Raw genomic sequence first — 14,499 nt, 5'->3', positions numbered from 1 at the left:
GGGAAGGTAATAGTTCAAATTGGTTACCTCGACTCGTCAACGATGGTTGCGTCTCCAAGTGTTTGACAATTTCTCGCAAGGGATCTTCTATAACAGCTAACTCCTCGAGACGACTCAATACATCCATGTCAATGCTTCTGTAAAGGACAGTTTCCAACTCATCAAAGTCATGATATTCAGAATAATTTTGAGTTAAACAATCTATACTATCGATACTGGAAATATTTGACAATGAGTTAGGATGACTCATGGCTTCGTAGACATTGAATTTCACGATTTCGCCATCAAACTCCATTGTCAATGTTCCACTCTGAACATCAATTTTTGCACTCGCGGTACTTAGGAGCGGTCTTCCAAGCAAAATGTTAGACGAATTAGTGGAGTTATCGTCCTCCATATTAATAATGTAGAAATCTGCAGGGAAAACTAATTCGTTAACTTTAACAAGGACGTCTTCAAGCAACCCTTCGGGATAAATGACTGACCTGTCTGCCAACTGGATTATTACTCCTGTCTTTTTCAAAGGACCCGCGTTAATCAGCTTATATATAGGATAAGGCATAACATTAATGGAAGCCCCTAAATCACACATGGCTTTCTTAATGCCTACATTACCTATCTCACAAGAAATAGCAAACATACCTTGGTCCTTGTATTTGGGCGGAACTTTCTTTTGCAGTACTGCGGAGACATTTTCTCCTATATTTACTCTTTTATTACCTAGTAACCTCCTCTTGCTAGTACACAATTATTTGAGAAATTTTGCATAGCGAGGGATTTGTTTGATAGCGTCAAGCAAAGGGATATTCACCTCCACTTTCCTGAACGTTTCGAGGATTTCTTTTTCCTCCTTCTCTTTCTTAGCCTTCACGAGTCTCCCTCGAAAAGGAGGTGGTATCACAACTGTTTCTGAATTTCTAATTTTGGTCTGGCTTTTGGATCAGAGATCTGCTTTTCCCGTTCGTTGTCTTGCCCGTGACTTTTGTCTGGAACTGTTTCCAGAACTTTTCCGCTACGAAGAGTTATTGCACTTGCATTCTGCCGAGGATTCGGCTCTGTCTGGTAAGGTAATTTACCTTGAGACTCCAAACGATTAACTGCCATCGAGAGTTTACTAACTTGATTAGTTAACTCTTGAATTGATGCGTCTGTCCTTTGTTGGTATTTTACAGCATCGACATAAAGTCTCTCCATAATAGCTTCTAGAGATGTGCTCGGTTTGGGTGGCGGTTGCGGAGGTCTTGGTTGGTACGATGAATTATATCGGGGATTAGCTCCGTAATTCAAGTTGGGATGATCCTTCCACCCGTGATTATAGGTGTTAGAAAAAGTATCATATCATCTTTGTGGAGGTCCCGGAAAACCTCTGACAGCGTCGACATGTGCCGTTGAATTTTCGTTAAGGATTGGGCACAAATCCGTCGGATGTTCAGATGTAGTACAAACTCCACACAGTTGGGTCCGATTCTTCTTTTCTATAAGCATAGATTGAACAATATTAGTGAGCTTATCCAATTTATCTTCTAAGGATGAAACGTTTACCCCATTAACCCGTCTTGTGGGTTCTGAATTCAGCCGATACTGTTGAGAATTTGCCGCCATTGTGGATATCAGTTCTCTTGCCCTTTGAGGAGTCATATTGACAAGTGCCCCTCCACTAGAAACGTCACGAGATAAGTCATCCCACGTTGTAATAGAACCAGGGGGTAAGTAAAATAACCAATCTTTTGCTGAATCAACTAAAGAGAAAGGAAAGGCCCGAAGTTTAATTTCATCTTCGGTTACTCCCTGTGGTTTCATGCTTGAGCAGACCATGTGGAATTCTCTCAAGTGGGTATGTGGATTCTCATTCTTCAAGCCTCGAAAAGTGGGCAAAAGGTGGATCAGGCTTGACTTCAACTCGAATGAGGTTTCTCCAATTGGATAGTTGATGCATAACGGTGTTTGCTCGTTGGGAGCAGCGGTTAGTTGACGAATGGTTCGGTTCGCCATCCTTTCTAGTTCGCCAAGGTTGCGTTCTACTTCTTTTGTTTTAGGAAGTGGTTCAGTCTCAGGATCAACCACTTCAACTTGTTTCCCACGTCGAATTGCCTCTGCACGAATAGCTTGTCTCAATTTTTTAATGTCGGTTTCTAAGAGCCCTTGTCCTATCTCAACCTCTGCTTTACTTGCACGTTTAAGAGCTTCTGTCTCTTTTCGTCGTGCTCGTGCTGATTTTTCGATCTCTGGGTCGTATTCGAGATCTCCGGATGAAGATCTGGTCATGAAGATGATTTAAACAATTATAAGTGTTGCCAGTCCTCGGCAACGGCGCCAAAACTGATGGGTGTCGAATCCACCAATATAAACCTACGCCTTAGTTTGCAAATTATGCAGTATAGGGAGTAGGGTCGATCCTCGAGAGACGGTTTCTTGTCAGAACTGTTGCTCGCTTGACCAGATTTATGTCGGGGCAGCTGTCGTGCCCAAGAAGTTCAGGGGAATAAAAATTTGAAAACCTGAAATAAACAGAAAAATAACGTCAAAAGTAAAAGTTGAAAACAAAATAATAAAAACCGTGAAATAAATATTAAGAAAAATTAATTAGAATGAGCTCAGCTTGAGACATGAATTTTCCTCCTCTTTGAACCGATCCTCGAAATTGGATGAACTCCTCTTTTCCAATAAGCTAGTTATAGCTACCAAGGACGCCTCAGACACCAACTTTTCCTTGTGTAAATTAGTTATGGAACGTCCAATAACTAATTCTTACCTATCGAACAACCACGAAACGTTCGTGATTTAGAACTCCGACAGCTTTGCATTCTAGAAGAGCCTAGCTCGAACCAATGCCCTCAACCGCGTGGGACATTTAAATCCGGTTACTACTTCCCTTGACGAAACCAAACAGCAATCTCCACTTAGCACGCCAATGTGTTCACAGAAAACCGATTAGAAACGTTCCTTCGAATTCCAATCAGACGTCTAACCACACTAAATCAAACGCGTCTTTTTGACTTAGTGTTGATCGACTTTATGAGTTGACAAAATCATACTCTTAATCCGAGAAGTAATAAGTACTGGAATTTTAGGAGTTAAATGGCTCGGGTTCGTAACTCACGGGTTTTGACAAGGCTAATTTCGGCCTAAAGCTGAAAATGGGTTTAATTGGCTAAGGTTTGGGGCATGTTGGTGTTTGATAAATTAAATAAGGTAGAAATGGTGAAAAGATGGGTGATGTGATTGAGTATGGGGGTTGGAATATATTAAAGTGGGGTGGTTGACTATTTGGAAAAAAATTGAAAAAGGAATTGCAAATGACTTGATTTGGTGATTAGCAACTGGAAATTAAAAATTGAAGGAAAGGAAACTAAAGAAACAACAATGCTACGTGAGAAAAGAGAGAATGTATTGAAAGACAAAAGCTAAATGTTTTTTGATTGATGAATTAATGAACAATACAAGCTCTATTTATACTAGAGAGTTTACTAAATTAGGAGCCAACTAGTCATAGGAAATTAAGGAAAAATATCCCATAATAAAATAAATCCCAAAATAATCTCCCCCACTAAGTCAACAAAATTTTCAGCTAATTAATATTGGAAAAATTCTACTTTAGCCCTCCTTCTTTGCTTTTTTCTTCAATTTGGCCCAATTGTTTCCTTTTTCTTCTATTTAGCCCCAAATTGTATTCCTGCACAAAATTCAATAAATATGGCAAAATTAGTGGTGCATTCTCATAAATTAACCAAATTAATTACATAAAATATGTAACTTTAGCATTTAATCAGTGATGTAAGAATTAAATAATCCTTGTTGATTGATTGCACATGTATTGAATAATAAGGTTGAATTAGGTATGGTTCATAAGATTAGATGGATATGTTAGGGTGATAATTGTGACTTATGAATGTTTGAGCATATGTGATGTAAATGAGTCTTTTGGTTTGATTTCATTGTGATAATTATTCAAGTTGAGGTTGGTAATATTGTGTTTTAGAACTAGGTCTGGCATGAAAGTGGGTAGACATGAAATAGGTCTTAATATGACATTTTTTGCCGCACGATTTACGACATAAGAATGAATTGATTGTGTGACTTGATTTAAAAGGCATATTTTTGCACATAGGGGTTAACACATGACTGCGTGTCACACAAAGGCCAGTGACACGGTCGTGTGCTCTGTAAGATTAGGGTGGATTTGGCTAAACTTGACCACAGTCTCTCATGCGGTCTAGCTACTTAGCCGTGTAAATGTTTGTAAGATTTTACATTTACGTCCACAAGGTCTTAGTTTGTTATATAGTCTAACGACATGACCATGTGACTCTATTTTGCACAGCTTCAATCTATGACATGATTTAGGTACGCGACCATGTGATTCAACATGACACGGCCTTAGCTTGTTACACAGTAGTGTGACCCTATTTTGTAATTTTTTTATAGTTATTCAAAGGTTTGTAATTTAGTTCTAATTTGTACTCGGGTTAATTTAAAGTATTCTCTATTAAAACTTGAAAATGATTGTAATTCATATTAAACTTGAATTATGACTCATATTTATGGATTTGTTGAATGTTATTGTGATAAATGTATGTGTTTAATTTTATTAACTGTTGTAACATCCTAAAACTCAGGTCCAACAATCAGACCGGGTAAAGGGTGTTACACTACTCCCACAGTTGAGACCTCTTTGAAATTTACAGTCTTAATCTTCTTGGTCAATTTGCTAATTGAGAGACCAAGTTTACCTACAACTTTCTCCAATATAAATAAGTTTGACGCCCTCGTATCGATAACAACACTCTTTCTTTAACCTACGATGTTGATGTCCACATACATCAACCTTTTCTGCTTGTGATTCCTCTTTGTCGTACCAAAATTGAGTATCATCGACCCAAGCTTTAAAGTCTCACTCTCAATAGGCTTCACTTTATATTTTGGATCACTCTGGTCAGTCTCGCATCCTAATCGGACCACAACATAAGAAGCACTTCACTGGCTTCTTTTCATTCTCTCTAACCCTTTTGGCTTCGACAGAACACACAATTGAAACAAGTCTCATCGTTTCTTTTTCGGTCTCATCATCCCTTTCGATAGCATAAAACTTAAAATTTTTTAGATAGTCCCCCACTATATGCGAACCATCACAAAGGAAACATTTCACTGTCTCCTTCAGTTTGTTATTGGGCTTCCACTTCCCATTAAGTGGTTTCCCATTGTCATCATTCTTATCGTTGCCACCATTGCCATTTTTAACTTGTCTATTTTCCTCATCGTCACCTCCACCATTTCCCGTCTCTTTGTGCTTGGAAGACTCGAACTTATCTTTCCTCGAACCAAGCTCGACAAAAGACTTTGCCTCAACCATGGCTACAGTTATCTTAGGGATACCTTGTCGGCGCAACTCTTGCTTCACCCAAGACTTCAACCCATGGCTACAGTAGAATGTTTTTTTCTCACTCAAGTCAGAGATTTGAAGTATCAACTCATTAAAGTCTTTGACATATTCCCGAACAGTTTCTTGTTACGTAAGCCAACACAACTTATCTTGAGCCTCCTTCACGACATACTGTGGGTAAAACTACTTCTTCATTTCTTTCTAGAACTCATCCTAAGTTCCAATTATGGCCCCACCTCATTTCTCATCTGTGGACCTATGACGCCACCATAAGAGAGCAACATTAGTAAAATAAATTGCAGCAATGTTTACCTTAGTGACATCATCCTTGTGCTAATTGCACAGAAGTATTGTTTCATCCCTAGAGAAAATTATCCACATCCCTCACGGACCTTATCCCTTTAAACTCTTCCGGCTTGAAGACATCCATTTTGCACTACTTAGGAACTGAAGTCAACATCCCTTTTTCTATAGCAACTCTGTACATAGAGAGCTCTCCCTTAAGCTCCTCAATTTTTTCCATCATGGCTTCATTTTTTCAATCAAAATCAAGACCATAGCTTTGAAAGCATTATTCTTCTTTGTCTAATCACCCTTGATCACATTGAGGACCTCTTTCATCACATTCTAATTGGCACTAATAACCTTCATCAAATAATCTTTGAGTTGCTCTTTTATCAAGTCCACCTCATTTGTGCGTCCCTCGACTACCTCAAAGGTCTCCCTCACATTCCCCATAAAGCCCTCAAGTATGACAACTCTACCTTCCAAAGCTGATAACATATCAACTCAGCTTGTTCTTCTACTCCTTTTGACATCTCAATCGATGCGTTCAAACACTAGCTCTGATACCAACTATCACGAGGCTAGAATTTTAGTCTCGTAGTCCGTGTGACCTTAGATGATTTCTTGGGTTCAAATTCACCTAAGTTAGCCTAACTCTCGCACAAAGTGATAATTCTCGATAGAAATTCTCCAAGGCACCAAAAATAAAGAGAAAATAACTCAAAATGAAAGAGCAACAAAAGAACATAAAATGCCACAAGAAAGCAAAAGCATGCCAAATGTTTGAATAAATGCTTTCAATAGTACTCAATTATTATGAAGGATTACAATTGAGTGATTACAAATGAGAGGAAAGATCAAATGGTATAGATAAAATTATATCAACAATTAAGATTAGTGTCTATCTATAAGATGAGAGTCCTAAGAGATTTCTATCTATAAGATGAGAGTCGTAAGAGATTTAAATTCTTTACACATTTATCCTTTAGGATTTATATTAATTACCTTGGTAACTCTAGTAAAACTAAAATGTTTCACTAGACTACTAAGGCTTCAAGTAGATGGGCTTCTCTATATGTTCAATGAATCAAGTCAATTCAAGTGGATTAAATGAGCCCCATTTGATAGTTGATCTCCATGAGACGTTCCATATGCAATGGTCACGGGCTTTGATCTGCAGCTCATGACACTTACATTTCTTTACATTGTGGCCTGGTTTGCCACATTTGGTGCAATTTAGTTGAACCCCTTTCTTGCTCAGCCTAGAATTTGTAGTTGTCTCATCCACCTCCTATCTCTTGTTTTTTTTTATGTCTCCCTAGAGGCCTTTTGATAGTTAGTGGAAGAATCTTTTAACACTGTAAATGAGACCATTGGTTTGGTCAGCTAAGTGGCTTAACAAAGTTAGAGTAGATTTCCAACTATGTGGCCTTCAAGTAAAAATGGTTGACATATGATTTTGGCTTATAATAATACTTCACCATAACTAAACACGCATTGTTACATGGGATGCCAATGATATCTCACTTCGTTTATATAAAGCTATAAGTCTCTAGGTCTATAACATGCTAGTTCCTAGGCCCACCTTCAACCTCGTACATTGGGTTGCCAGCATGTTTTGGCAACCAGTCAAAGAAAAAAAAACATGTAGTCAAAATTAATGCATGTAAAAAAAAGTTAAAACAATATGTAGAGACTCACCTATTAGAATGCTTTATCATTAAGTTCAACTTTTGCAGAATCTTTGGACACAAAGGTTCAATGAATTTTTCAGCAGCTTCCTTCTTTTTAGCTATTCTTTGTATCACTTTAGTTACAATGGTCTTTGACTCGCACGCGCTTGTGCATAGAAAAATAAATTATTTTATAAAAAAATTTTAAAAAAATGGGTTTTAATTGCAAGCAGACAATATCAGTTGTATTATTTGTAGTGTTACAATGGAACACCGAAGTATTCTAAGGATCGAACCCAAATGATTGCCAAGTGGGTAAATGTGTTTATCAAGTTAATTACAAGTTAAACAATTACTAATCTAATCGAGTTAGAAATTATTAGTACAAGTCTAAATAAAATATTGTTTATAAAATAAATTTAAATATTAATTAAACTAACTAAGCTAAACTTTCTTCCTAATGTTTTAGATAATGTAAATTATTAAACGATGGTCGATTGATTAGTTGCATGCTAATTAAATTAATGAACCTAAACCGATTATATTGGTTGCTATTCTTACTTAGGAATCTCCTCTCAGTCTCATTCTAGACTAAAAAATGCCACCTAAGATTACCTCTGGGTCTCACTACTCGATATAATCATACCGAACTATCTAAGGATAAACTCTCCTCTTGGCTTTGTTTATTTAGGTTTTTCGCTAGAGGTGTTAATTCTAATGTATGAAGCATTTTGATATAATATAACAACCAATTAATTAAGAATAGACATCAACTTAAGCTAACAAGCAACCAATCAACCAACCATCCAATAACTTAGCACATAATAAAGCTTAACATCCAAACAGACATTTCATCGAACAGTTAATAAGCACAATATAGATATATGAATAAAAAATGCTCATTTAGATGTGGAACCAATGGCACCTAAAAGCTTCATCCATCTTCATTTACAAAGCCTTTTACAAGAAAGAAGAAAGAAAACTACAAGAGTAAAATCTACTATAAAAAGAAAAGAGAAAACCTAAACTAAAAATGAAAAGAAAAACAAAACAAAACAAAATCTAACCTTAAAACTATGGAAAACTAAAAGAATTTATCAGCAACCAAAATCTGAAATGAAAGGCTTATAAAGTTATATGTATAGCCTACTAATATTTAACCTAACATTGATCAATATGTATAGCCTACTAATATTTAACCTAACATTGATCATTTTGTCTTTATGTAAAAAGAAGACATAAGCTTGTTTGGACACAAAATTGCCCCTTCAATTTTTCCACTCGTCAAGCTTGGGTATCGCGATACGCATAGTCTGGTACCACAATACCATTGTAAATGGCCCTTATTCTCCTCATTTTACCACTGTCAAGGTATTATGATTTTCATGAGCGATACCCCCTTCTAGGTGATGTTTTCTTCATTAGGCCACCGTCGATTCCCTACAACACTCAATCAACTTGTTAGGTTTCTCATGATACGATCAACCAATTTGGGTATAAAAATGGCTTAAAACTAATAAAAATAATTTATTAATTACAAAACTGAAAAAAAATATAAAGGACACTTAAATTGCTTGAGAATAAGCTTCTTAAGTCTAACGGGAAGCTTAATTTGACGTATCAAATTATAGCAAATCAATCTCTAAAATTGTTAAAATAGGCTTGTCTTTAGCATCTATAATGAACTAGAATAGAAAATTAAGAAAAAAATGGAATTAATAATTTTCGTTTAATCAAACAAAATAAGGAAGAAAACTAAACAATTTTAACAAGTATTACCTTGTTAAAATACTCACCAAGATTGTTAAGAAACACGTCATAATTACTCCTTGTTAAGAAATGAGATTTGGTGTAATACCTCACCCGACGTAGTCCTGGATTGGTGAATTGTTTGGGCAGATAGTTAATTAATATTAAATTAAGGAAAGGCTGAGTTATGTTTTATCCATTAGTGTTGTATTTTTTATTGTTTGATATGCCATGAGTGGTGGACCATTAGATTAATCTAGTAGGTCAGCCTTGATTTTGGTTGAAGGGTTAGTCTTTTGGCGAAGTATTAGGTTTCTGGTTTTGTGTTTTAGTGTGGTTGTTGGGAGGAACTCGCCAATCAGTGTATTCTCTTGGTAAGATGTGGAATTTTGGACTCGATTGCTTTTTGTTTGAAAACGTGCTTTTACTGTTCAGTTTTAATTAAGTTCTTATTAAAACTCAGTTAGAAATTAACTAAATTTTATGACTATTTTATTGTGTAAGATGCTAAGAATGATTATGTTGGCCATAATAGAGTATAAGTTAGCTTTGCATGTTAGCCATGTGTAAGTTGTACGAGAGTTGTGTAAGTTATATATATTAGTGAAACTTTTGTAGTGGGGGGTTATTATTCTCTCTTCTTTTGCCCTGTTATACCCTGGTATCCTACTTATGAAAGAGTTCTTCGTTAGAGAGAATTCAACAAGTGATTAGTGAGTAAGAAAGGGTTGTGCGTGTAGCAATAGAGATATGGTAACAAACCTCATTAGAATTATCTGTGAATATCCAGTTTTTCTTATTTTTCTCTGAGTTTCCTTCTATCTTGTGTATATCACTAATTATGGTTGTCATAGCTAAGAGTTTAAGTGAACCCATCGACATAGAACTTTGTGAATCTATTGCATGTAATCTTCTATGTGTGTGTGTTGGTGGCATGAAATGAATACAACTTCCTTGGGGTATAAACTTGATATCCAGATATGAAGACACACTAGTAGGGGATGTTAGTTGCAAAGCAAAATGGCAGATGTGCTAGACCACTGGTAGGGCATGTAGTTGTTAGCTAGATGGGAAAATATGATAGGCCACTAGTAGGGCATGTTACTTGCTAACCAGATTGGTGTGTATGTTCAGCCATCGATAGGACATGTTAGTTGTTAACCAAGTTGGCAGCCACTAGTAGGGTATGTTAGTTACAAACCAGTTGGCGTGAGTGCTAAGATTGGTTGAGAATGTTAGTTGCTAACCATCCAAATGGTATGGGTGTTGCCTTCAATAGGACTTGTTAGTTGTTAACCATCGCAAAGAGCCTTGAATTCACAGGAATACATATGTGTTCAAAATGATAAGAAATGTGATATTTGTTCTGATATGTGATTGGGAGATTCGAGGTTTAACCCAAGGAATGATTTGAAAAGAGTAAGTTAATATGACTATGTATGTGATATATGTTATGTATTAAAAGAGAAAATTAATATAACTCTATATTTGTTAAATGTTTTGTATAATGGCTGATAGAAAGGAAAAATTAATTGTTAAGTGGTAAGTTATGTTCCTTGTTTGTTGTGTTGGAAATGTAGTGTATTTGTTAAGTATTGGAATTTGGGGTATAAAATCCACAATAATGAATGTGTGTATGATTTAGCTTGATGAGATGACTGAAATGAAAATATTTGTGTTAGAAACTATTGTATTTGGTTAGGAAGTTTTAGCTTTGTTAAGGTTAAAGTTTGCTTTGGTGTAAGGATGAAAGTATCCACCCGATGTTAAGGAAGAAAGTATATGCCCGATATTAGAGTTCGTCTAATGTTAGAGTGCACCTGGAAATGCTATCCGCCATGGTTAAGTATTCGCCACTGATATGGGAGTGTTCGCTCGAATGTCTCGACGTATAGAGTTAGTGTATTAGTTTATATGCACGAGTTTACAGTTGTAATATCATTCTTTCTTATGTATTTTTCATATAAAGGATTAAGTCTTTTCTTTTTTTTAGCTTATTAAGTTCTTGTAAACTTACCCCTTTTTCCTTCCCCTCTTTTCAGGTGATACTTTGTCGTAAGCTCATAGAAGGGACTCAGCTAGAAAGAGCGACCTTTGCAGTGAACTTTGCCTGTGTTTGTTTTGTAAAATGCATATGTTCTCTAGGGGTGGCATGTAACTCTAATTTGAATTTGTAATAAAGTATTTTTTATTTAACTATAGATGTATTTGAATGTTACCCTTGAAGGATTTGATAATTTTTATGAATTATGAATTATATTATGTGAAGTGTTTTCTTCTCGTTGACGTCCTCCTGATATACCAACATCCAGAGTAGAAATCTTACACAAAATATGTTAAATAGGTGGTGTTTATAATATAGTTGCTACGAAATAGGTGAGTACTCCGAGGATCATACCCAAGGGAGGCAAGCACAAAATTAATCCTAATCTAAACACAAATAGATCTAATTAGTACTTTAAATATATTATATTACGAATAAACCTAACTAGAGATTTTTTAGGGGGCTTATAATAAAAAGACAGGAACATAAATAAAGAAACATTGGGAAATCAATAAGAAAATAGTATTAAATTTGAGCATAAGTGATTAGCTAGCTTCGATAATCATAACTAACGGTCCCTTCAGGTTTCTTGTTCAATCAACTAATCATTACCCTAGTATGATCTTTCAATCCTCCACTAAACTAACAAGTCGCTAAGAACTACTTATCTCTCAACCTCATAGTCCAGATCGGTTCAGGGCTAAGGTGTTCATGGATAGGCCATACCAATTTTGAGTTAATTCCCACCTAGATGACTTCCTAGGGTCGTCAAGCCTAAGGTTTGAGTCATTCCTTTCTCGAATAACTGATTCGCTAAGAAAACCCTACATAATAATTAATTAATCATACCTCCACTTGCTAATCCCCCATAAAAGGATGAGTTCCTCATGGATCACATAAACATAATAAATTTGATATGAACAATAAGCATGAATAATAAATCGAGAGAAATGGTTTAAGAAGATCCTTAATTGTATTTGAATGAAGTGGAGAATCTACAAAGAGTTGACTGAGTCTAAAAATCAGATCTCTTGCCAAAATAAAGAGAAAAACTTAAAACAACCTAAAGCCTAAGAAAAGGGAAAAACTAAAAACTAAAACTATGAAGAAAATAATACAATATGAAAACCTGCCATAACAAGTGTTAAATGAGCCTATTCATAGAGTTAGGGTTGTCGTCGTCCTCAACCCTAGGTCAGCTGACACTTTCGTGTTTAATATTTGATTTTGCAGATGAAAACGCCCATGGCTCGTCAGTCTTTTTCGTATAAGACCGGTGTCGCGATGCCCTAGTGCCTGTGTTGTGACATCAAAGGCAATATGTTCATACTTAGGGTAGCTTCAGGGGTATGTTGTGACATCCCTTGGTGGTGTCGCAACACTGAAGGCAGTCTTGGACTTCTTGCTCTCTGCTCCCTATGTTGCAACACCAAACTTCTCGTGTTACAACACAACGACCAATATTAAATTGGTACACCTTTTAATGATCTCCCACACACTCACAAAGTATATTAGCTCACCCTTAGGCCTCATTCGTCCTCTAAGGTCAATAAAAGACTCAAATTACACTTTTTATTGAATGTAAACGAAACTAAGAAAACTTAATTAAAATATAATAAAAATGCTTGGATTCAAGCTCGTCAAATGTGAAATCTAGTTTAATCTACTATATCAAATTACGACAGATCAAACTCCCCCACACTTAAGTCTTTGCTTGTCCTTAAGGAAAGCAAACAAAAATAGTAATTAAAAGACGGCTCTTGAGCTAATATGGTACAAATGTTAATTTTGGAACACATGACTGGGCATTTCATATTTACACACAATCTTGGTATGATATATAGCTGACTTACCACTTTTGATATCAAACACTTATGTTTAGTATATTAGAAAGCATACAACATTAAGGGTTTCAAATGTAAGGATCTATCAATAAGTTAGATAGGGAATTTGATTATCCTAACAGAATACAAACAACCATAAATGCAATTATTTAGTATGATGTCAATTTGTAAATAAGTCTACCTAGATCACATAAGGCTTTTCAGCTTGTAACGTTCTAAGGCTTAGGAAAGGTATAAAATTCAAGAAAAATAAGCGTCAAATAGTTTCAAGCACAAAAATGGTTTGTCACATTGTATTGTTCCCTATTCTTCCCCTTTAGTGACCCTTACCCTCTCACCGCCTTATTTCTCATTCTCTCACTTTCATTATTTATCCATAGGAAATCACAGCATAATACAACAACTATGATTAGCTCACGAGTTTGTGTGCACTAATGAATGAGTCTATCTATTTGTGGTGACTTTGTCACTTTTGTTTCTTCTTTTTCAATACATTCTCATTCACAAATGTTTTTTATTCACTCACAAGCTTGTAGAAATACACATTAGCAATCTCGTTTCCCTATATTTCCTATATCACATGGTACATTCAATTGCTCAATGCTTATTTACAGTGTAATATAGAACATAGTAGTCTAATAATAAAAAAATTAAAATCATCTACTATTATACCACATTTATAGTAAATACAATCAACCTATATACATGTTCCTCATCAATCACTTGTATTTCTACAAGCTCAAGCACACAATTGACAATAAAAATTTAAAGGAAAAACATAAAAGTTGAAACAAATTTTCTATGCTACCCCAAACTTTAGAAAACATATTGTCCTCAATGTGTAACCCTAAAAAGATAAGGAAAGATTTTAAAACAGTTTGAAATTATTGTGCTTCTTCATGTAAGGTTCCTATATTAAAAATTTTAAAACAACAAAGGAAAGCAAACAAAAATCTACTGTTAATCCTATTACTAAAAACAAAAAATAAAGATTATCTCAAATTAATACAATCCCAGAAAATGAAATTGAAAAAAACAGTTTAAATATCATCCAATTCATCAAAACGAGGCGAGTTCCCCCTTTTCATTTATACTTTTCCTTTTCTCGAGCCATATCCTTGATGGGAGCTCCCACTCGTCGAAGGTGCATGTCGGATTGGGCTTCGTATGATGGGCCCCTTTGGTGTGGAATTTTACGGCTGGAATGTTGTCTAATAATCATCCTCATCCCTTTGAAAATCTTACGTGGGAGCCTCGTCCTATTCTTCTCCTCCTTCATTCCTTGTCTCATTGAATCCAGTGTTGAATGATCCGGATATATCCAAATTTGGCAGGTAGTTTGGTTCTCTGATATTCGTTTGTCGCGTAAATTCCTGAATTACTAGTCTTGTTTCTTTCATCCAGTGGATCATCCAATCTATTTTTGTGGTCTCACTTGTTGTTTCTTTCTGAGCTCTTTTTGTTGCTTTCTTTAATTATGTTGGAACATCCATTTTATGCTTTGTCCTTTGGTTCCAATCTGTA

The sequence above is a fragment of the Gossypium raimondii genome, chromosome 4 (genome assembly GCF_025698545.1).
Source record: "Gossypium raimondii isolate GPD5lz chromosome 4, ASM2569854v1, whole genome shotgun sequence".
Classification (NCBI taxonomy): Eukaryota; Viridiplantae; Streptophyta; class Magnoliopsida; order Malvales; family Malvaceae; genus Gossypium; species Gossypium raimondii.
This window is presented reverse-complemented; position numbering follows the sequence as displayed.